The sequence below is a fragment of the Stigmatopora nigra genome, chromosome 22 (assembly GCF_051989575.1).
Source record: "Stigmatopora nigra isolate UIUO_SnigA chromosome 22, RoL_Snig_1.1, whole genome shotgun sequence".
In the NCBI taxonomy this organism is placed as follows: domain Eukaryota; kingdom Metazoa; phylum Chordata; class Actinopteri; order Syngnathiformes; family Syngnathidae; genus Stigmatopora; species Stigmatopora nigra.
In genome coordinates this window covers 3050912-3073389 of record NC_135529.1, presented here as the reverse complement: position 1 = coordinate 3073389, position 22478 = coordinate 3050912, and the positions used below count along the sequence as shown (strand labels likewise).

Below are 22478 nucleotides of genomic sequence, written 5' to 3'. Positions count from 1 at the left end.
CACTAGTTTTTTTATTTTATTGTGTAGAAATAAGATAATAATAATAATTAGATAGTGCAACTTAGATAGTTTACATGCATTGCAATCGAGTGAAGAAAAAATACATATAGGATAAGTGTGACTGGTCACTTTACACAAGGATTGCTCCAACAGCTGCTGAAGATTGTGCCGAGACTCAAAAGCCATCATGAACAAGTTGATGATTGATCTCCATTAAAAAGAACGTCTAGTCATTGTCTGCAGAAACAGTGAACTGCAAATTGCTAATTAATAAGGGCAGTGTATATGGTCATATGCTGTGCACACAAACACAGTGGCAATGCATTCAATTACTATTTATTTGAATTTGTGGAGTGTCTGAGGCAGTAGTAAATATAAATTACAGTAGGTGATGCTAACAATCCCTGGTGCGAGGGTATCCAGGGTACTACGGGGGCTTGTGCTTTGATTTTCCTGCCTCTTGCCACATGCTGTGTCTGTCAGCGTGATCAATGTACTTGCCTCACAAGCCAAAATGAATCCATCTTTGTTATTCAAGTTTGCGGATTGAATTATGGTTGGCTTGTTCGTGTTGAGCAACCGTATGAAATTCAAATATTGTATTTTGCAAAGACCATGAGGTTATTTTTGTCGTTGCTTTCTATTGATATTATTTTTTTTAAATAAGTGCTGAAATTGTGCAGATTACAAAATTATTGAGGAGTAGCATTCAATGCCTTTACTCAATTTCCAGAGTGAAATAAAATAAAATGTCTGTGGTGTACATGGTAGCTTATTCCTGTCAGTAGGAAAAACAACAATTATGCAGACTAAATTTTTAACACAGGCTTCCCATTTCCACTGGTAGAAAAAAACTAATAACATCCGCCTCACAGTACTGAGATCAAAGGTTAAATCCACTGTGATTTCGGATTTTCTTGTGTAGAGTTATGGTATGTCCTTCCCATTTTGTTTTGGTTTGGTAGGCGAGTTGAATTACTCTAAATTCGCCTGAAGGCGTCAACCACAGTATGGAAGAATTGTGAGGTGGTGTCCCTTATCATTTGACCTGCATCGCCGTGTCCTTGAGTGTTTTGACTTGGGTTTTCTGTGCGCAGTGAGGTGAGGAAGCGAATTAATGAACTCATCCTTTTTGTGCTTTTTGAGATACCAAGGGTCTGTCTGCTTGATCCATATAGACTAGCTGCTTGTTTCATTCACTTCAAGGTCTGATTTGTCTGCCTCAGAGCCTGTCCGCAAAAGCCAAGGTCTTTAAGCAGCCTAATTGAGGGGGAAAACCCAAAACATTCCTCTCCATTTGGATAGACTTTCAAATCCCCTGTCATTGTTCAGCATCTGCAGTGCAGTCAGTCAGTGCTGGAGACATCACCAAATTCAATTTGGAAATTGTTTCCTTTTGTCTTCTTACACACGTCATGCACCTTACATGCAATGTAAATGACTCCACCCTTAAAAAAACACAACATTCACTGAAGTATATTAGTACTAAGGCCACTACTTTTGAAATGACAATGATGGATGTACATGCTCTTTTTGTAGATGATTTATTAAAGGATGTGTCAAGGTCCTCATTGCATTAGCTGCATTTGATGGTTTGTCAGTGATTGGTATTGGCAATTTTGCATAAACACACTTGTTAAAACACTATGTAATTGCTTACTGAGTCTATCACTTCATAAAGAAACACATTTTGATTGACAGCTGCGTGATATTTGTGTCACAGTGGTGGGGAAGGACTAATTGAGCTTTCTCCACTAGACGTCCGACAGGAACAATGACTTATGTGGCAATCAATGAGGTTTTTTTTTTTTGCGCTGTGCTATTGTACCTCTATTACAATATTTCTCGCAACTTCAAATGTGAAGACTTAATGATTTAAGACCATCAGGCAAACATGAAAGGAACATATTTTATTTATGTAGTTATTTTTCTAACCTCTTTCTTTTTATCTATAAAAGAGTAGAGAGAACATATCATTTTTTCTACACTTATGTACTTACATCGCTCAGTAAAAAAAAAGCAAGGGTAGTCAATATAAATGCACACCGAAAAGGAAAATGACTGCATAAATAGCAAACCATCACACTGTATGGCGAAAAATATATGTTATACGAAGGGATTTGGGTTTTTTTTTGTAACTCATTTAGAAGTTCATATTGAAATATCTTAGACTTTATTCTAAAATTATCTTAGGTCACCCTTCTGAACTGTCTCTTGAGTCTTAGATGTGTTTTTCTTGACAGACACCTCAAGTCAGCAAAGTGTGATTGTTTCCACGTTTGTCAATTTAGTATTTTTGAGCTTGTGTGTTGTCATTATTCGGTCATGCATGAATGATGATGTGGTATGTAATTAAACAACCTTATCATACATCAGTCAGTAAAGGACAACATTATCAGTATTAGAAAGTGATGGATGGATGGATGCAGTGGCTCTGGGTGACGGATGATTTGTTCAGAGCATGTTTGACGAACTGAAAAAACAAACTGGCAAGCACACTTCTCATTTTGGAATGGAAAACAAACAACAGGGAATTGCAAACTCCAGCTATATGACAGAAACAGTCACCCGAATTGTGTCCTGCAAATATAACTGTAAACATGGTGTCCCTAGCGTATACTATATCTTAATGTGGCTACCTTAACCTTAAAAGCCTAATTTACCTTTCTTTTCCTTTATTTTACATTACTTTATTCATTCAATGTTCTGACTCTTGAATTGCATTACACCATCATTACTTTTTGCGCTAAAATGGGATATTATCAACTTGTAATATTTTTCATACCAATTTAAAATTACAATACATTGTAAAAAACAAAAAACAATACTTTTTATATTCCTCCCATTTTAGGTCTTGTTTTTCTTTTGATTTTGTATTTTGCCTTTCCAGAAGCTGCATTCAATTTTTCCTACTGTACTCCAAGCAGAATTAGGACATCATATTGGCAAGCTGCCTGTTCTCTTTTCTTAATCCGCTGTATAGAATATAGACAGAAACCCTGGAACCAACATCTCATATTCCGCACTCTCCTTTGTGATGTTCAAGCATGCAAAGTCACTCACACACCTACGATATAGCTTCAATAGTATGTTTGAATCTGGAGATGAGAAGAAAATGTGTCAGATAAAGAAAACACAGAAAGAGGGGCTGACAAAGAGCCTGAGCAATGTGATAGGATTAAAGTGACAAAGTGAGAATGGAGTCTGCATGCAAGCTGAGGCTTTATATAGTTATACATGGCACTGCGTACAGGCTATAGTATAGTAAATTTTGTAGACGTAAAGGGAAAGAGACAGTGACATGTAGAGCAAATACAGTTCTAATTAAGAGTGTGTGTGACTATTTTTCGCAATTTTGCACCCGTCTCATCAAGCGTATCAATATTAACATGGCGTGACTGACGTCATATTTATCAAATAATGGCTGCACCTGCATTTGTAGTGCCCCCCTCTCCTTGCCCATATAGTCAGCTGGGATAGGCTCCAGCACCCCTACAATCCTTGTGAGAATGTGCAGGAATAACAATGAAAAAAAATGAGTAAATGACTGGGCCAATCTAATTGGAGAGAACTGATGTCAAAGGGACTTCTATGGTTGATTGTAGAATATCAAAGCTGTAATCATTGATATTCTCAATGCTGTCTGATCCAAGATGCTCTAGAGTCAATCTCGGGGTCATCATCTCGATTGCTTTATGCTTCAGCGCTCTGCTGGTTTCCATTTCAAACATCTTTTCCTCTCTGTTAATCTTTGATGCCCTCAAAGGACGATCCCCTTTTCCAGACTTTTGTTGGAATCCTCTTTCGGGTTTTGATTTATTTATTTAAATATGAGTTAGCTTCAAAGTTATAGGAAAACGAACATTGCTGGAAGAGTAAGACAACTGCAATTTCAATCCCATGTTTCTATTTACTCTCACTAAACCCCAAACGGTCCCTCATTCTCCATGTAAATACATCAACGCAAGTGCTTTTAAATTATGGATGCTCGAGTACATGTGCAAGCAGAAAAGTGTTCTATACTGAGCCTAGTTGATGTATTTGAAATATAGAGAACACTGGATGAGTCTCCTAAGACCCACTCGAGGTCGGAGCTTTATGATCCTCCTCCTCCTGCTATGCACCTCCTTCTCAAAGCAGGTAGATAACATAGTTAGACAAGCATCACACATGGATCATCTCCCTAGATTCTTATTTTTAAAGTACACCGTAATGTGTAGGTAAAGTACTTGAAGGATATCAACGTAGACTTTGCAAATTACAGTGCTTGGTATCTATTTCTCTGTGTTCCCTTTACAGTACTTCTGCAGGGAGCACCAATACTCACAATCAAAGCTTCTTTCTCTCAGGATATACTATTCTCCTATAGTCAAAAATGGGATGTTAAAAAAAAAGAATGAAATTGGAATGTGAGAGGCTGTATTTACATTCTTTATAACGAGTTGCTCAACAGTGTAAGCTCCAAATCAATTCAAAATATGCTATCATTTCAAAATCACAGAGGACATGCTCACTTGTTGTTGAACATGAATAAGGAATTGTGATCACAAATCCTGAACCTAAAGAACACCAAATAGATTAACAAAAGAATATTAAAAAATCCTAATCAACCAAACAAATAACTAAACCAAATAACAATCATATTGGTTGTGCATTTTACCTGTCAACTAAGCACTGACCTACTAATTAAACAAACAGTTCACCAAAAATACAATTTACACACCATTGAAAGCACAAACCTATGAAACTAGAACGCTAACAAATCAGACATCAACCACACTAGCTAACAAATCAATTAGACAACATTGAAACAACAAAGCAAATCATAAATACTGGCCAAATGAGCAATAATCCACCAAACAGAACCCACGCTACTTTCAAACCATCAAACAAAAAAAGTGATCCACATATCTCATTATAAATACATTCAGTGTTATGATAGTAATTCACTTGATGATTTACAGTACTTAAGGCTGCAATATTTTTGCACCTCAAAAGTGTACTTTGTAGCTCAGCAGATAATGAAGTATTTACTAGATGGAGCATAAACATGGTGTTGGGATTGCGCTGCAGTGCAGTGGATGTACTGGAGGATGTTACTGCACGGGATTAGATTGCACTTCACATTCTGTTAAAACGTATGTGGGATATCATATACTGCAACAAACCATGAATTAAACATTAAGGAGTAGCCACTTGAAGGGCAAAAATGCCTCTCCAAGGCTTTCTGGTAATTCCAGCAAAATTCTACCTCCAAAACTACGACAAATCAAATAGAAAAGGTGTTGAGTAAAACTAAAAGTTGTGCCAATACTAGTGCCACATTACCACAAAATCTAAATCTTCTGTTACCCATGTAATGTATAATAATATTTTCAATTGCTGACAGCATTGCTTTCAACTAAAAAATGCAAAGCGTGTCACCTCTTTTGTGTGGCCTCTTCAAGACAAGTGGATTGCAATCAAATAAGTAAAGAAATCTAAGTTGAGAAGGTCAGTTGATAATGTGGCCAGTTGACAAAAGAAACGTCAACAATATAGGTCAGAGTACAAATGCATACTATAGTTTTTTTGACTGCAACATGTCACAATACATTTTTTTCCTACTATGAGGATGCCCCATCCTGTCAAATCTCAATTTAACCACTGATCACGATCCTCGGCTCTAACTCCTTTATTTTTTATGCTCGGGTCTCTGAAATAGATTTTAACGATATGAATACAAAGAGGCTATAGTACAAATAGATGTTTGTTTTTGTGACTGCTCTTTTCTACATTATTGTATTATTGAACATGAATACCAATTTATTTTCCCAAGAAAAAAAGTGACCATCATTTAAAGACCCTTTAGGATGCCAAAGGTTTCGACTTGGGGTGTCCCAATAGTTATGACCAGTAAATAAAATTAGTCAAGTATACATATTAACAGTGATAGTTGAGAAAATATATTTTCTTTTCACTATATAAATACTCATATTTTGTAATTTAAAGCATTTCCTCAGCTATTTTTTAACATAAAGAGTGCTGAAAATAAACTGTTTTTTTTTCTCCCCATTTTTACAATCATCTTGTTGCTTACAGGCTACACACACGCTGGGATTATTTAGTCGAGAAGTACATTTGCAAGATGGACTTTCAGTTCATTTCCTGTAACAACTGCCTGCCCCATGCAGCTCTTGTCCATCCTCGCGTGTGTTTGGTTTACATTCAGCCTTCTTTTTTTCCACTCGCAAAAAAACTGCTGGGCTTCCTTTCCCACCTTTTGTGTGTGCCACCTGGATAGTGAATAATGGATGCCCTCCAACCATCCGTAATTTCTCTTTTTTTTCCCACAAGCTACCATCTTATCACGAAGCAAAACAGTATGTACAATCTTCTAATGTTGTCTTTTTTTGGAAGCATTAGACACACTTTGCTATTTTCCTACTCAATCCACAAAAAAAGTAACACTCCTGGAAAATGTGTCTTCATCCCCCATAATCTTGGAATTTTTGGCACGTGCCTGAAGATCCCTATTGGGAAATGTCACCATCTTAGCCTGTGCTGTTATGAGGACCAAGTGTCAAAGAGGGGAGGCAGAACACTTGGCTGCTGTGCACACACTGTGACGTTCATTGTGTTTCATAGATGCCTTAATTTCCTTTTTGTTGTAGTTTTTCTTCTCTACACAACATCAGACACAATTGCTTGGTGCTGGTGTACATCTAGTTTAGTATAGACCTGGCTGTCAAATTCAAGACACATGCAGTGAGGCTTGTGCTGATGGGAAAATGCATTTGCATGGCAATTTATGTCGTACTATATGTGCATAAGCCCTTAATGCTCATGTGAAAAAAGGCACTTAAGGATCTTAAAACGTATGCTCTCTGAACAATTACCTCTAAAAAGTTCAGTGAAAAGGGTGAGGTGGAAAAAGGACTTTAATTTAAAATGTTATAGATTGAAAAGTAATTGACAATGTAGGAAATGATCATCAACCTATATGTCAGATGGAAAATTTGCGTTGAACATATAATTTTCCCTATGCTTTAAAATATGAACTGAATTTTCTTAACATCCTGTAGTGAGGCAGAGTGATTTAAATCATATTGATTTTGCATTTGATTCATTCAGGCTCTGCCCAGTAAAACCTGCTTAAATCCTGTAAGCTGTCCTTGAGTAGATATATGAAGCGGAGACAATTCACCAAATTGGATGTTGGAAGCAGCGTATATTTGTCATATGGAAATGTACTACCTAAATATTGACGTATCAGCACCTTGCTCAAAGCCAGTTTTGAATGGTGTCACCCTGCAGAACATGAAGACTAAGAAGCCCTGGAACTCAACAAAATTAAACATTTCATTGGACAAGCAGAATCAAAAAAAAAAATATCACTGCATTTGGTAAATTGTATAAAATATATTCCTCCAAGCCTGCAAAAACACGATTGACCACGATAAATTGTTAGCGAGTAGTTTCTTGCCTTGAGCAGAGCAATTGGCTGCCAAACAATTTAGGGTGTACTAAGCCTACTGCCAATATGTAGCTGGGATAAGCTCCTGCTATCGTTAAGATATGCGAAACGGAAGATGACTGAATGAATGAAGATCATTTTTTAGGCTCCCACATCCCTCACGCGAACTACAGTAGCCAAGAAGAAAGCTAAAATTCTTTATTCAAATCACTCTCATGCTTCCAAAATTGCTCAGCCTTGTTAAATTGGAATGGAAGGATATTGAGTACTTGGAGAATGCTTGAATTTCTTTCCACGGGTACTTGTGACGTCTTAGGTCTATTTGTATGCTTTTCTTATTCTGCCGAGAGCGTCAAAAGTGCCATGAGTATTTGACCATCACTAGAGATGAGGTATGTTCTAAATTCAAATGACTTCGATTGAGGAAGGGAAGTCTTCAAGGAGCCAAACAAGTGAGTCATATCTATCGTTGAACTTTGCCAAGGATCAACATCTCTCAGCTAAAATGAAATTATGTCTCAATGGACAACAACTAGTTTCAATGAGGGTTTTTTTTTTTCTAACGCTGCAGTGAAGTGAAAATAGAAAACCCGCTCTTCCGAGAGCAACATCGCAATCAATAGAGCTGCGGCTCGTGTGATAATGTCAAGACGATCAACGCGCGTGAGCTCTCAAGTGTCACTTGAAAGTTATGATTCTGACTGTGTGCGTGTGTGTGTTTTAAGGCGTATAAGAACCTCATGTATGAGGTTATCAGCTGTATATGAGCTGCTAAAGGTGAACTGTTGTTGTCTCCAGCTGTCTGTCTTGTCTTAATAAGGTCGACTACCGAAGAGGATTTGAGGGCCATGCAGATAAGGTCATGGATAAGCTTTTTTTTGTAACATAAATACTTAATTATAAAATAAATAAATATAACTTCATGTGGAAATTGCCTATTTATCAAGTAAAACTAGAACTTTGTTGTCATAATTTTTCCAACCAAAATTATTCATCACTTGTGCCATGTATTGGTGATTCCGCCTTCAGTTTGGAGGTAGAATTTCTCTGGACTCGTGGTCGCCTTCTTTGACCCATCTTCAAATTTGTATTCCAATTCATCACACATTTATGTAAATTAGCCTCGTCTTATCTATCCCATAATGGTAATGTGACTTGCCATTTCTTCGATCCAATCAAATGATATATTAATGTTGACTTCCACTAGCATGTCCATTAAAATTCATGTTAAGTTACATTATTGACCCTTGTGAGGATAATCAGATTGGAAAATGAATGAGTATTCACAACTTTTTGGTACAAAAGTCTACCTTACTCTCATAATAACAAGCTTTTCTCTTCAAACATTCATGTTTTCATTAAAATATAAATGTATTCTCATAATATTAATCCCTTTTTTCATATTAACAACCTTATTTTTTCTCATGGACTGGGGAGAGAAGCACGTTACGAGAAAGTAAATTCCCATAATTCCTTATGTGTGCTGGATTATTGATTGCCATACTTGAGTGTCTATACGTATGCATATTCCATCACTATGGATGAAGCCACATGATGAATGATGATGAAGGATTTCAGTTCTGCCTCAGTTCTGAGATGCCAATCACCTGCAGACTCCGTAGCAACAGTGAAATTGGCCTTTTTCACATTTTTGCATTTATTAGCACTGACTGTTGCCGACTGTAATTACTACGACCATCTGCATTCAGACAGGGGCTATATCAAGTTTATTGTATCTATGGACAGTCATGATTTATTTCTATTATTTTGGAATGGTGAGAGGCCGGTCAGCTCAGGTAACTGGAATTCATTCTTTTTAAAGAATTTTTTATGGAATTACTAACGACTTGAATGTGCTTCTATGTTCTTATAACTTATTCTTATACTTCTTTTGCCTGTTTCTTTTGCTGGTGACAGTTAATGACATTTTTCTTGCAATAACATTACTGGGGAATGACTCAGTGCAACTTCCTAAATTGCAGTTTAAAAGTTGAATTCCCTTTCAAAAAGATGATTGATGACACACTGTTGGACATTTTATTGTCTTAGATTGTTCTCTAGATGTCCATGGCAGTTGGTAGATGTTCAGGATTTTTTCCTTTACTGAATCCTAGACATGAGTGCCATATTTAAGTGGATAAATGTAATTCACGATTCTAGGCAGGTTTTCATAAAAAAAAGTGTCTTTGGGAAGTTTTGTTTGTCTAAGTCTTCAAGGGTGTTCAATCTGATTGAAATCAAGGTTTTATTTATTATGTTTTACTTACTAAAGTCCCATTGTTAGCTTTATAAACTTATAAACTTCACGTTTGAACCAAAGAAAACTCATCCTATGAACAATGGACATCAAAACGTCTAACTTGTTGTAAAAACCGGTTCATTAAATCCATTACATTCATTAATCTGATCACACAATAATCCCATGTGGGTTTTGATTCACGAGGTCTGCGGTCATGTTCATAATGCGAGAAGTTACAACCCACTCAAGAAGCCACCCGCAGACATACATACGTCTTCATTGCAAAGTTTATCACCAGCTCAAGAAAGTGTCCGCTTATGCCGTCATTTGCCTCACGGCAAAGGCAGGGATAATATTCCTTTCATGTACGTAGAGCCGCATGAATCTAATTGAATGGGAGGAGCTGCTCTAATTGGCGGCAAATTGTGTCAGCTTCGATCACGCACTGTGCCACAAACTGCAATCTTTCAAATATGTTTGCGTTCTTGCCATGCAAAATTATCATCTCCCACTCTAAAACTCCTCCTTACTGGCGTGCACCACAGCATGTCACTATTTTTCTCACCGGGCACGCAAATAAAACTATAGAAGTCAATTTCCTGCACACCAAGCACACCCACATGTTCTTAGTATAATACTAGACTTCAGATTGTGCTATAGTCCCCTGTTCATGCAAGCACATTTTATACATTTGTACTAGCAAACTTCTCATTCAATCGTATTCTCCAACCAGGCTCTTCTGACACAGACTTTAAATGCAATTTTCCTGAAGTTTTTGACAACTGTGAAATAGAACACTATGAATATATGTAAAAAAAATGTAATGCCACGAGGCACATTGTCGGCCAGTCATGATATGTTCGCCAATGATGATGAACATGTTTGAAGTCAAAATCCTTCTACTAGTTGTAGGGGAGCATCATAAACACTTGGCAGGGATTATAAAAAAAAAAAGTCCATTGCAGCGAATATAATCCATCAACAAACATCATTCCTATATCGTTGAAATTGCTGTGCTACAGTGCTTCTTTCAGCTACTCAATGAAATATTGTTTGTGCCGTTTCTGAGTGGCCACACACAATGGTTGGTGGGCCTTGCTCGATAGTGGATTAATGACATCATTTATCTTGTTAACTTTGCAGTCAGGCACGGGGTGAATGGTTTGGCTGAGAAGCTAAGCCTTAATGTCAATGTATTGAATAGGTGAACCTACGAAGGCAGACTGAGGGAGCGAGAAAGGGAGGGGAGATAGATGGAGTGTGGTTTACATCTATGCCTCATTTATATATATATATATATATATATATATATATATATATATATATATATATATATATATATATATATATATATATATATATATATATAGAAATCATAATCGGATTTAACTAATAGTAAACCTTTTTCTATTCCCCAATTGTCATTACAGTGGTACCTCTACTTTAAAATGTCCCTACTTCAGAAATATTCAGGTTAACTCAACAGGAAAATTTTATCTTTTCACATAAATTAAATTCCAAGAGTTGTTCCAATAGGAATGTCCTTAAACCCTAATTCCTGAAGAGATCTAACACGTGATTTGAGTTTTTCTTAGTCTCGTAATGAAGTTTATTATTTGCTTATCATCATTTTCCTCCAAGAAAGTTATTCCCAGTGCGAGTGAAAAGAAGCCTGCTGCTATCAAAGTGTTCACGAGTCTTGCTATCGCCCATCTTGACGACGTATGCCTTTGAAAATTTCTTTGCATATCTTATTTATGACGACCGAGTGGTTAGCACGTCAGCTGCACAGTTCTAGGGGGTCGAGGGTATGATCCCAGGTCAGTCTGCTCACTGTGTGGAGTCACACTTACACTCATCATACCAAGGAGCAATTTAGAGTGTTCAACCAGCCTACCATCGATGTTTTTAGGATATGGGATAAAACTCAGGTGCAGGCAGAACATGCAAACTTCGTAAAGAAGTACAGAGACCACTGAATATTAAACACTTGATCTCAGACCTGAAGGCGGACGTGCGAATCTTCTTTTTCTGCTTAATCTAAAAATTGTTATATGAGAAACCTGCCCCAACCTGCCTTGATGGACCTTACCATGAGAAATTAATATATATATTATATATATACTCATCATTTTGTTAAAACAGAAATCAAGAAGAATTTCATTTAGAATCATTGATTAACATAGGACCTGTCTGACAAAAAGCAGACTGAGAGAAGCCACAATCCCAAAAACTATAGAACAGAAAAAATATTTGAACTCATCCTCTTGAATGCTTTAACGTTTTTGTTGTAAAGCTTTGAAACTCTCAAGAGAGCAATTATCCATGGATTGTGAAAACATGAAAGATTGGGGAATTTCTCCAGGAGGGTTTGCACTACTAAAAAAATCCCAAGAACACAGTGACGACTCAACCCAGCGGTCTCAAAGGATAAATGACAACTGCAGAGCTCCTTTGCCAAAATGGAGGTCAGCATTCATCATGACTCAGAAATAAAGAAGCGACTTATCAAAATTGTCCCAGGCAACAAAAAAAAAACCCTGTTGATTTACAGCTGACTAGAATGCACCACAAGTTTTAAGTTTGTGTTGTTAGCACAATGGTCTGAGGTTGCTCCAGACTGGACAATCTACCGTGTTTGATAGAACTAATAATTCTGATCTTTATCTGAAAATCCTTAAGGTAAATATAGGCCACAACTTCAAACTGAAATACACTTAATATAAACACTCAAACCTTTCTCAAATAAGACAAAATGAAGGTTTTGTTTTTACACATTCAAAGTACAGATGTGACATGGCTTTTTAAAGACTGGTAAAGACTCAAAATCCACATAACAAAGCAAACAAAATAATTTGGGAAGAAATCGGCTGCTTAGTGATGTGCAAGACTTACAAGAAATGCTTGATTTCAGTTTTTGCTGCTGAAGATTGCCCAAATTGGTCATTAAGTTTAGGAAGCAGTTATTTTTTTACATGTAAGCCATTGTAGATAAGCTAATAGTTATATGCTTCTGAGAAATAAAATCACCCAAACATACATTTATATTTACTTGGCTTACCTGGCTAGTATTTAATGATCTTGACCAATACAATTGCAACTATGCATATTGAAAATCATGTCGTCTAGTTTTAACTGGTGGAGTCCATGCGTCTTTTAAGTGTGCTGTTTGGTTCGTTATATTTATAATAAACAGGAATTTGAAGGCCAATTTGACAAGATGACATTTTCTTGTGAGTATAGTTTGGCCTCAGAGCGAGACAGAGATTCACAGAAAAGCTGAACATATTGAAGTGCCTTCTTAAAAACAGAGATGACTTGTTAGTTTTCCATTGGGGAAAATGACATTTTTTAAATGCCAAATCCTCCACAGACTTTTACGTTCATTCGACCTTAGGGACTGAAAGTGAAAATTTCTAATTGAAATTCATTGTGCTCATTCAATGTTAAGGGAGCGAAAAGAAAACACATCAACATTCAATATGGCTCTTCCCATCAGCTCCACATTTTTTTTTATAGACAAGTTAAGGTATGGAATGAGGGAGAAAGTTTATATCAAACACCGTAAAAAAATTTAAAAAACAGTCAAATAAAGTTCACGAGATCATATTTGCCATTAGGAACAAGTTTTTGTGCATAATTCATATGATTTAATCAAACTGCATGCAATATCAGCCCAATCCTTTTCTACCTCGAGTACTTTAATGCTGCTGGCACTCCGCATGAGCTACTTTATCTGCAGGAAAATTCTGTCTCTTGTTGGGAAAGCATACAGCCATTGATCACACGCAACCTTATATAATGAGCTTGGGGTGAGCTTGAGCTTACTTAACAACACCCAATGTCATAGGATGGGAGATTTAGTCTGTAGGTCTACTGAAGTTTGATACACTTTCCTTCTCCTGGTGCAATTGCTCATGCATGTCACACAATTAGTGCTATCACACACATACATACACTCGAATTTTTTTTTTTACTGTGACTGGATATGCAACTACTAAAAATAATACTGAAAGTTATTGTTTATGATAACCACCATCTTGTATACAAGAAATAAAAAGAATGAATGGAAATGATGAGTAAAATTAAAATAGTCAGACTACATTATCATCTCATGAATGTTATCGTTCTCCTCTACATGTATTATTTACACCTGTTAGACGTGAAAAAAGTACACAAATTCACTAATAATAATCCTTTGAATGGTCCATGGAACATTTGCTTATATATACAACATATCTCTGTACAATTGTCCTTTGCTCTTTTGTGGTTTTGAGCATTCTGTGTTTTAAAAAAATACGCTATTATTTTTTTTACCCACTTGAGAGAATGCTTTGCAGTAAAGGAAAGAGTACTATGGGGTACATAGCCCTGGGCACTCGTATAAGAAGAATTATTTGAAATATTCCATAGAGTATAAATGTCTACAGCACAGATGGATCTCCATGTGATGCTCCTGGTGCCCTATATTAATGTATAATAACTATAATGTACAATACAACAAAACAGAAAGACTAGCAATTAGAGTAAAAAAAGTAAAAGAACATAATCCCCTTCCACATAAAAAGATGCCATTTTTCCCACCTCCCTGAAATAATGATAAAAGCCTACTTATGACAAAAAAAAATTTCAATGTGTAATCGACAAGCACAGCTCCTTTGGAATGACCTAATGTTCCCGTAAATCAAACTTTGTAATGATATCATTCATTCTGCAGGGTTAAAAAGCTGCAAGTTTCACCCCATTGCCACCTCATTATTATTATCTTTATTTTCAATGCAACGTGACTGCCATTCAAACTGTGCCTCAGGGTCACAGGATATACTGGAATTATCAAAGACCCCAACTACACTCCCTCCACTCACAGTTCAGCAAGGTGTCACATGCAAATTGGAGCGCAGTACAATGCATTTTAATTCAAGAGGTCAGATAATGGTGCTGCTTATTAATCATTATCAACAGTTTATTTTATTTAAAGCGCTTTTTCAATGGCAGGATTCCCTCATTGCTTATGTAGACCCAACCTCTTTTCTGCAAGGCAGGTAATTTGTTTTGCCAAAATAATACAAAACATTGCAAAAGAAAATGAAATGCAAATGATGTCATAATTTAAGACATTTATTAACAGGTTGAATGCATCCAGTCTGTCGCTTTTGTTTACGGCAAAACTGTGCTAATTTGTGTTTTTCCCCTAAACTATCTAAATTAAAAAAAGAAGAAATCATTCTTAGCAAACCTTCTGCAAAGAGGACTACAGTTGTGGTCTAAAGTTTAAAATACACTTGTAAAGAACACAATTTTCATGGTTTCTAGTTATTTCTGGTAGAGGGTTTGGGTTTAGAACAGATAATTCTTTGTCACATAACTTCATTAAGTTATGTTAATTTATCAAATCTGCTCGGTCAAAAAAATGCATAACACAATGCTAACATTTAGTTACATGTCCTTTGACCATTTTCCCTTTCATTAGGCACTTTTGTTTGCTATCAAATAGATTCTTTTGAATCTTGGACCACTTGATCCTCTTAACAGAATTGGTGCAACGATTGCAGATTCTGTTGAATCTTTGACCACTTGATCCTCTTAAGAGAATTGGTGCAGTGTCTGTCATGGACTTGCTTCCTCACCATTGGCCTCATGTTTTCAATAGTCGTTCAAGTGAGGACTTTGAGAAGGTCATTCCTGAACCTTCATTTCAGGCTGATTCAGCCATTCTATTACCACTTTAGTGTGTATTCAAGGTCATTGTGCTGTTGGAACATCTAACTTCACACAAAACCTAACCTTCGGGCAAAGGTGCACTCCAAGCATGTATCGGTCTGCTTAGACGTAAAGTGGGTTTACATAATCTCACCCATGCTGCCGTCATGCATGTACAGCAAATACGTCCGGGGTGTACTTCCGGTTTTGACAAGATCTCTTTTTGATGCCCTTTGAATAGCGAACAGCGCCTTCTGCTGTTATGGAAGGGAAATGATGACACAATTACGTGACTTTTGGCAGTCATTTTCCGTGCCACTGAGTTGCGGCTGCCATCATTCCATTTATAAGTGGTGAAACCACATGGAGACATTCGTACAAAAAAAGCATGACGCACCATATGCATGGGATGACCCATGTCAATGCGCTTTCCTGGTGTGGCAAGAAACAGCATAAGCTTGCACATAGACCAGGGGTGGCCAACCCGCGGCTCGCGAGCCGCATGCGGCTCTTTGCCCGGTTTCATGCGGCTCTTACGTCCATATCAAAGTTTGTATTTGTGTTTTATTTGCGTGTGCGCTTCGCTTGAGTTCAATACGGTATTTTCGTCAAATACGCATGTGCTTGGGATAAAAACACCTCAAAGTTTCCCAGTAGGAGCAAGGTCATTTGAGTAAACGTTTTTAACAGAGTGGGAGAGCTCCCGTGAACCAGAAGCGACAATGAACGGCGTCGCGCACACAAAAAGTATCCCAAAGATCGAGCGTCGGCTGAAAAAGCCACACCCCCTGCGAGGCAGACCAAGGCGAGAGTGCTCAGCCGGGAGCAGCCAATAGGAGAGCGAGGTGTACACCCACGTGGTGGGCGCGCTAGTTAAAAGCCATTCATAATAAATGACAGCTCACAAGGAGCGAATGTTGCGCAAAAATAGGCTCTGATTTTATGACAGAAGTCCCACTAAGTAACATGCATAGTAAAAGAAAAACGCTATTGTAAATTATTATATTTTTGTTTGTGGACTTGGTTGAACTGAGAGTTTGTCTGTGTGAGACAGTGCACACAATGTTCATTGTTGATAATGACTGGCCTGTGCTGTTAGTACTGTAGGAGTCAATTTATGTCATTACTATTCTGGTGTGTGACATTTACAATAAATCTGTGTGATGTGGCTCTTTGCGGTAACACGGTAAAAAATGTGGCTCTTGGTCTCTGACTGGTTGGCCACCCCTGACATAGACAACATAATGTGCGTGTAATTGAACTGCAATTGGCACTGAGAGCAGACATTTTCTTAGTGTCACAGAGTAAGTGCACTACATTACCTAAAACACAGGTTGAGGCTTTACTAAGCAGAACAGCTGTGATTAAACCAAGTGATTCCTTTTATCTTCTGGCCTATTTGATGGTCAACCGACTTACATTTACACCAGTTGCCTACTATTTACTGTCAAAGGCTAGTTCATTATCCTGACCTATCTATTTTAACATTCAAACTGTCCAAAGGGCAGCTCACCAGAATATATTTCATTTATAACTCTAAATTTGTTCAGCCTTCCCTGGCTTAAAAAGATATCTTCAATATTTCCTAAGTGGCTTTTGGTTCTCTGTGGACAATATGCAAATTAGTTTTTTTAAAATTCAAAGTGAATGTTCAACCTACAACCCCAAAAAGAAGGGGTGAAAAGCACAGACAGGTGAAAGGGTTCAGGGCAGTCAGACAGCCAGTAGGCACAGCACCACTCTGGCCTAATTTTTCTTTGCTGTTAAGTGGCTAGCGCACAAGATGAGGTAAGAACAGAAAGAAAAAGGTTAGAGGTGATAAATGGGAAAAAAAAGAGAGGAAGGTTTCTTCTACTAAAATAAAATAGTTGGGAGTGAAAAAGCTATTATTCATCCATAATTTCATGCAATTTTACTGAAACTTGTGACCTTCCAGTCGGTAAAATAAATCTCAGATGTGTAACAACAAGTTTTGGATTGAAAACAAAGTATTTTATTTTACTAAACAATGATACTTACTGCAGAAAAGACTGTGAAATCCCAATAAGCCCACCTGCCTTATTCACTACACTCCAACTCACCTGCAATCCTCAATAAAAATGTAAATTAAACGGTGATTTTTATTCCAACTCTCTCCAGCCCAATATTGTTTGTGTTTCTCACAATCCATAGTGTCTCATAATGTTAAGCAAAATTTTAAATTAAGACAAAAGAAATGAACACACAACCAGAGCTGTTTGAGAGTGTAAAGAAGATTTCATAATTTCTCGAAATTCAATGATTGAAAAAACCTTCCCAGCTAATTGCACCAGCTTTTATGGCATCACAACATCATAAAAAGTGCACAGCATTGTGTCTGTTATGTTTGACCTTTATGCCTGCTTCTCTGATCATATAATCTACTATTCTCACAAATTGCCATGCATGACATCCCCCTAATTACATATAAATATAATAATTGTCCCTTCACTCACATGGTCACATATCCTATAGCATCCCTCTGCTAAATGCCATGGACAGAGGATCATAGGATAAGCCCTGTGGCATTTAATTGGCCTTCTTTAGAGACTTTATGCACACATGATGAAGTGGCAGCCCTACTCTTGGGTGCAGAGATGTGTAACTTCAGACACTCAGTGACAGAGACTAATGGAGAGTGTTTGCCATCGGGATCACTGCTGAAGCCCACGAGCATCCGCCAATAATGAGTGGGCAACACACACGCAGACAAGGAGTCACTTGGGTCAACATAAAGGACTTAGCCATTATGAGTTTGAGCATGACACATACATTACATACGCTACACATTCTGTACACAAGTCCAATATGATTACCCATCCTCAAGCACAGATATGGACCCCCGCAAACATAAAAACACACAAACACCCCAACATGGACAGACATGATGATTCCACCTGCATTGAGGACTATTTTGCTCGAAAAAAGAACACCCACAGTTGTCCACCCGCCATTTTATTCCCTATTGTAGACTATACACACAAATGGATGCAAACTGCGACCTGTCGGCCTACTTTAATTTACACTCCTTTATGAATAAGCAGTGGTGATTGTAAAATTAGCCTGTGTAAATATTTGTCACTCTGTATTTGCTTCCACTGCTAATGTAAATGTGAAACAGTCCAAACAATAAAGAATGTGTACAGGATTATTAAGAGGGCACAGCAGCCCTATACCTTTTTAATATTTAACAATAAGCAAATTTGATGGAACACAAGCAAGCTTCCTGTTTAAATGTTAATGTTTATGGCTGTTTAACTACATATTTACTTGGAGCATACTGCTGTACCTATATGCACACCAAAAATCCTGCCACCCACGACTGTGTTGCCCTTTCTGTCCTTGTTAGAAGGAAAATGAAACAAAATAAAAGACAAATGTGACCCCAGTGGAGTCCTACAAGAATTTCTTCAAACAATCAGGAGAGAGTAACAAACAAACACAAAAAAATTCTATGAGGAGTTACAAAATATGTATTATACCTCTACCTGAGTGGCCACTTAACAGCCTGTAAAATCAACATATGAAAGGCACACTCACAAGGCTGCCGGAATGACAATATAAAAAATAAAAAAAATCATGTTTTTGGGGCTCACATTCCCAATTTAAATATTATATTCCTAGATAAAACCAATAAAATTTCTACATACTTTGTATTTTCTATTAAGGCATGCACCCTCTCCTAGGTCCTACACTCCGTTGAGATGATCATTTTATCAGAAAGGTGATGGCAACATATTTATTAGTATACGTGTGTCTTAAGTTACTGTAAATAATGACATTAAGTGTTTTACCAATTGTAATATGGCTGTTTAGCACCAGTTTTCTTCCTGGTCGTACTTGTTTTGTGGTTTTTCTGTTTTTCATTGATTTTTATGTCAGCTGCTTGGCAGCTCAGCATTGTATAGGTTTTATGCTGGTGACCTTATGCCTGCCCTATAGTAAATGAGGATTTTTTTAAACCCCATTTTTTTTTAGCTTTAAAGGTTCTACTGAAAGTTTAGTATTATTCTGGGATGCTATATTTTGAACAACTGTAGCATACTATTTATTCCCCAAGAATGATTCACATCCTGTGTAGCAAAAAGGTCTAAAATCAGTCTTTCATTCCAATAACTGAAGCTGTTTTTCCAGTGATAACTTGTCTTTAGACGTCACGCTGTGACAAATATAGATCGTGCGGGTCGATTAAATGCCTGCAGTGTGTGCACGGGTGTACTGTACATGCACCACCACTCTCTGACATCATTTAATGTCTTTTACAGCTGCATTTTATAAATTGCTTTTTGTCAACGGGACTGAAAATATGACAAGAGAAATGTGTTAGACTTCATTCTCAGACCAGAGAACCGGAATCGGGTAAAAACAACATCACATTTTTAAAAACTCGTATTTTTTTCTAATTTGTGACAAAATTGCTTTTGCTAATCACCCTGTTATATGGTTTTAATGTTGGATGGCTTTATTCAATTTCCAATAAAAATACATTTGTAAGTGCTATTTTCCGCTCACTTTATTTTGGAATTATCGGATTGGGACTTTATCGGCGGTTTCACAAAATCAGGTGACTTGTATGCAAAAATATATCAATCGGGACACCCCTAGTGGTGTAGTTGTTTCAAACAGTGAGGTGGCAAAGTGCTTTTAAAGCTGTGACACTCGTTATCTCACTTGTGCTTTCGAATGTTTGTTGCCATTTGACAGGGTGCATTAAACATTGTTTATTCGATTTGTATTCCCTGAAAGCTTTGTGCTTGCCCTTTATCATGGTTACAGGGGTGAGCGTGTATAGAGTCAAGTGTAGCAATCAGAGAAGGTCCAGTTCCATCTTTCATCTTATAAAATAAATGAAAGCAAATGCAGCCACCAGCAGTTGACCCTCATTTCTCCAAGTTAGAAAGTCTGGCACTCCTCCAGCTCCCTACTTCTCACCTAAAGCCATTTAGGGTTGGTTGCCACCACAACCCCCCATTAACCCCCCACACACACAGAGAAAAAAAAGACTGACATGACAAATGCTGTGAAGTGAGGAAGTGTAAGAGCAAGAACATAAATTGTGCTGACTCCTCTATTGCATCCTTTTTTTCTAGATTTTTGATGAAAAGGAAAAAAACAAGGCAACCTACTGTCTCCTCTTTCTTCCTGACTGATGTGTCTTGGTACCAAAGTCATTTATAAAAAGAAAAAGTTCCTCATGAACATTGAATTGCTCCAAAGACTGTAGTGTGTCTGCTAGAATATTCAGAAGTTGCTTAGACAATGTAATATAAATGCCAAACTTGAATTGGGGCGGAATTGCAGGCATAGGAAGTCAACACAAATCAAAGATAATGCTCGATTATTGAAGATGAATAAGGGATATAAACTGTGATGGTACATTGCAGTTTTCCGACATTATAAATAAAAGATGTTTGAATGTAGATTTAAAAAAAACCCAGTAATTAGTTCACTTAAAAATCACACTAGGCCATGAGATCAATTAGGGCATTTAAATATTACTGATTAAAAGTAGGGATTATGAGGACACTTATTTACAGTTTGCTCCTCAAAGGATTGATTGAATTAAAATATCAATATTTTATCTATATAATTTAATTTCCCTGAACAAAATCTACATAAACAAATTGACCATTTTGGCTGAAGGTCCCAAGAGTATAAAAATATTCTATTACAAGCTATACTATTATTAATTTCATCATGTTTTGCAATGCCTAACACTTTTTGTATGTATATTTATCCTAATTATTTTTAATTTCAATCCATACCCTTGCAAAAGACAATTGAAATCATTTATATGGGTGTGAGTGTGCATGGTTCTCCTTGTGCCCTGCAATTGGCCGGCTACCAATTCAGGGTGTCCCCCGCCTGGTGCTCGTATTTAACTGGGATAGGCTCCAGCACCGCCCGTGACCCTTGTGAGGATAAGCTGTAGGGAAAATGAAATGAAAAGGAAAGTACGTGCAACGCAAATGAAGCCTGTAATCCCCACATGTACGACCTCTCTGTATAATTCTCTGAGGCCAGGGTGAATGTGGAACTCCTGCGTCAGTGTCATGCTTCCACCTACGTACTTTGCTTGAATAATCCCACAGTGGGTGGAATTAAAACAGTCCTACATCATAAAACCTATGATATTATGGTTAGTACATCTGTTTAATATTATAATCCTTCAGTGAACCCAACTGTATTTCTTTGGATAGTCAAAAATATTGCAGAAAGTTTATGCATGACTGTTCTCAGTGATTACTTAAAATTGGACTTCACTAGTTTGAGATAAATTTCTCCCATGAGCACTTGAGGAGTGCCTGAAACTTCCTGTTCATTGTAAGCACTTCCTTGTTCTCAAAACACAGGTGAAGCTTTTTACAATCCCCAAAATGTGTCTTTTATCAAAGATACAAGTACAAACATTGCATTTTAGGTTTAGATAAGTTAGTGAGATGTGTAAGTGCGCAGCAATTTTTAAATCAAACAGATAAGAAATCAGTACCGAGTTTGCTTCTTATCTGGATAAAACAAAAAAATAAAAACTTTAGACAGCTGAGAAAATCTCTGTATGAGAAAATGCTCTTCTCCACCATTGCAAAATACAGCCACAAAATAGAGTTGATTGAATGATAAAAAGTAAAAATAAATAAATAATTGACAAATTGCAATCACCTGATGTTGTTGCTGGTGAATTATATATAAAATAGAAAGATGAATTCCACTCAAGTGTCAATAAAAAAAAATACATCATTACATCATATTCAATCCTCAATCCAAGCTGCTCTTCTTATAACAGTCCCGGGGGTGCCGTAGCCCAACTAAATGGGTCTTGATAGAACCCAAAAGCAGCATCAGCTAGCTTTAAACTATTTACAATGAACTTTTAAATAGTAATCTTAGCACACAAATAATACTGTTAAATGAATTCTTACCTTCTTCTGTGTGGGGTTGTTAACACAAGCGGCCTGCTGTTGATTTTGGGCTCCATACAAAGAATTCCTTTTTGATCCCATAGTCTCACTTAATTTGCAAAATGCACTGTCTGGAAAGTATGATGTATCCTTATCTGCAACCTCT

General features: G+C 37.1%; 1 long non-coding RNA gene across 1 annotated transcript; it reads right to left on the bottom strand.

Moving 5' to 3' along the window:
* Window positions 1-320: 320 nt before the first annotated feature.
* On the bottom strand, window positions 321-22478 carry LOC144215766 (uncharacterized). Its single transcript, XR_013330498.1, has 2 exons — window positions 22334-22478; window positions 321-1448 (listed from the first exon to the last, which is right to left on the bottom strand). It is a non-coding gene; the product is annotated as an uncharacterized LOC144215766 (long non-coding RNA).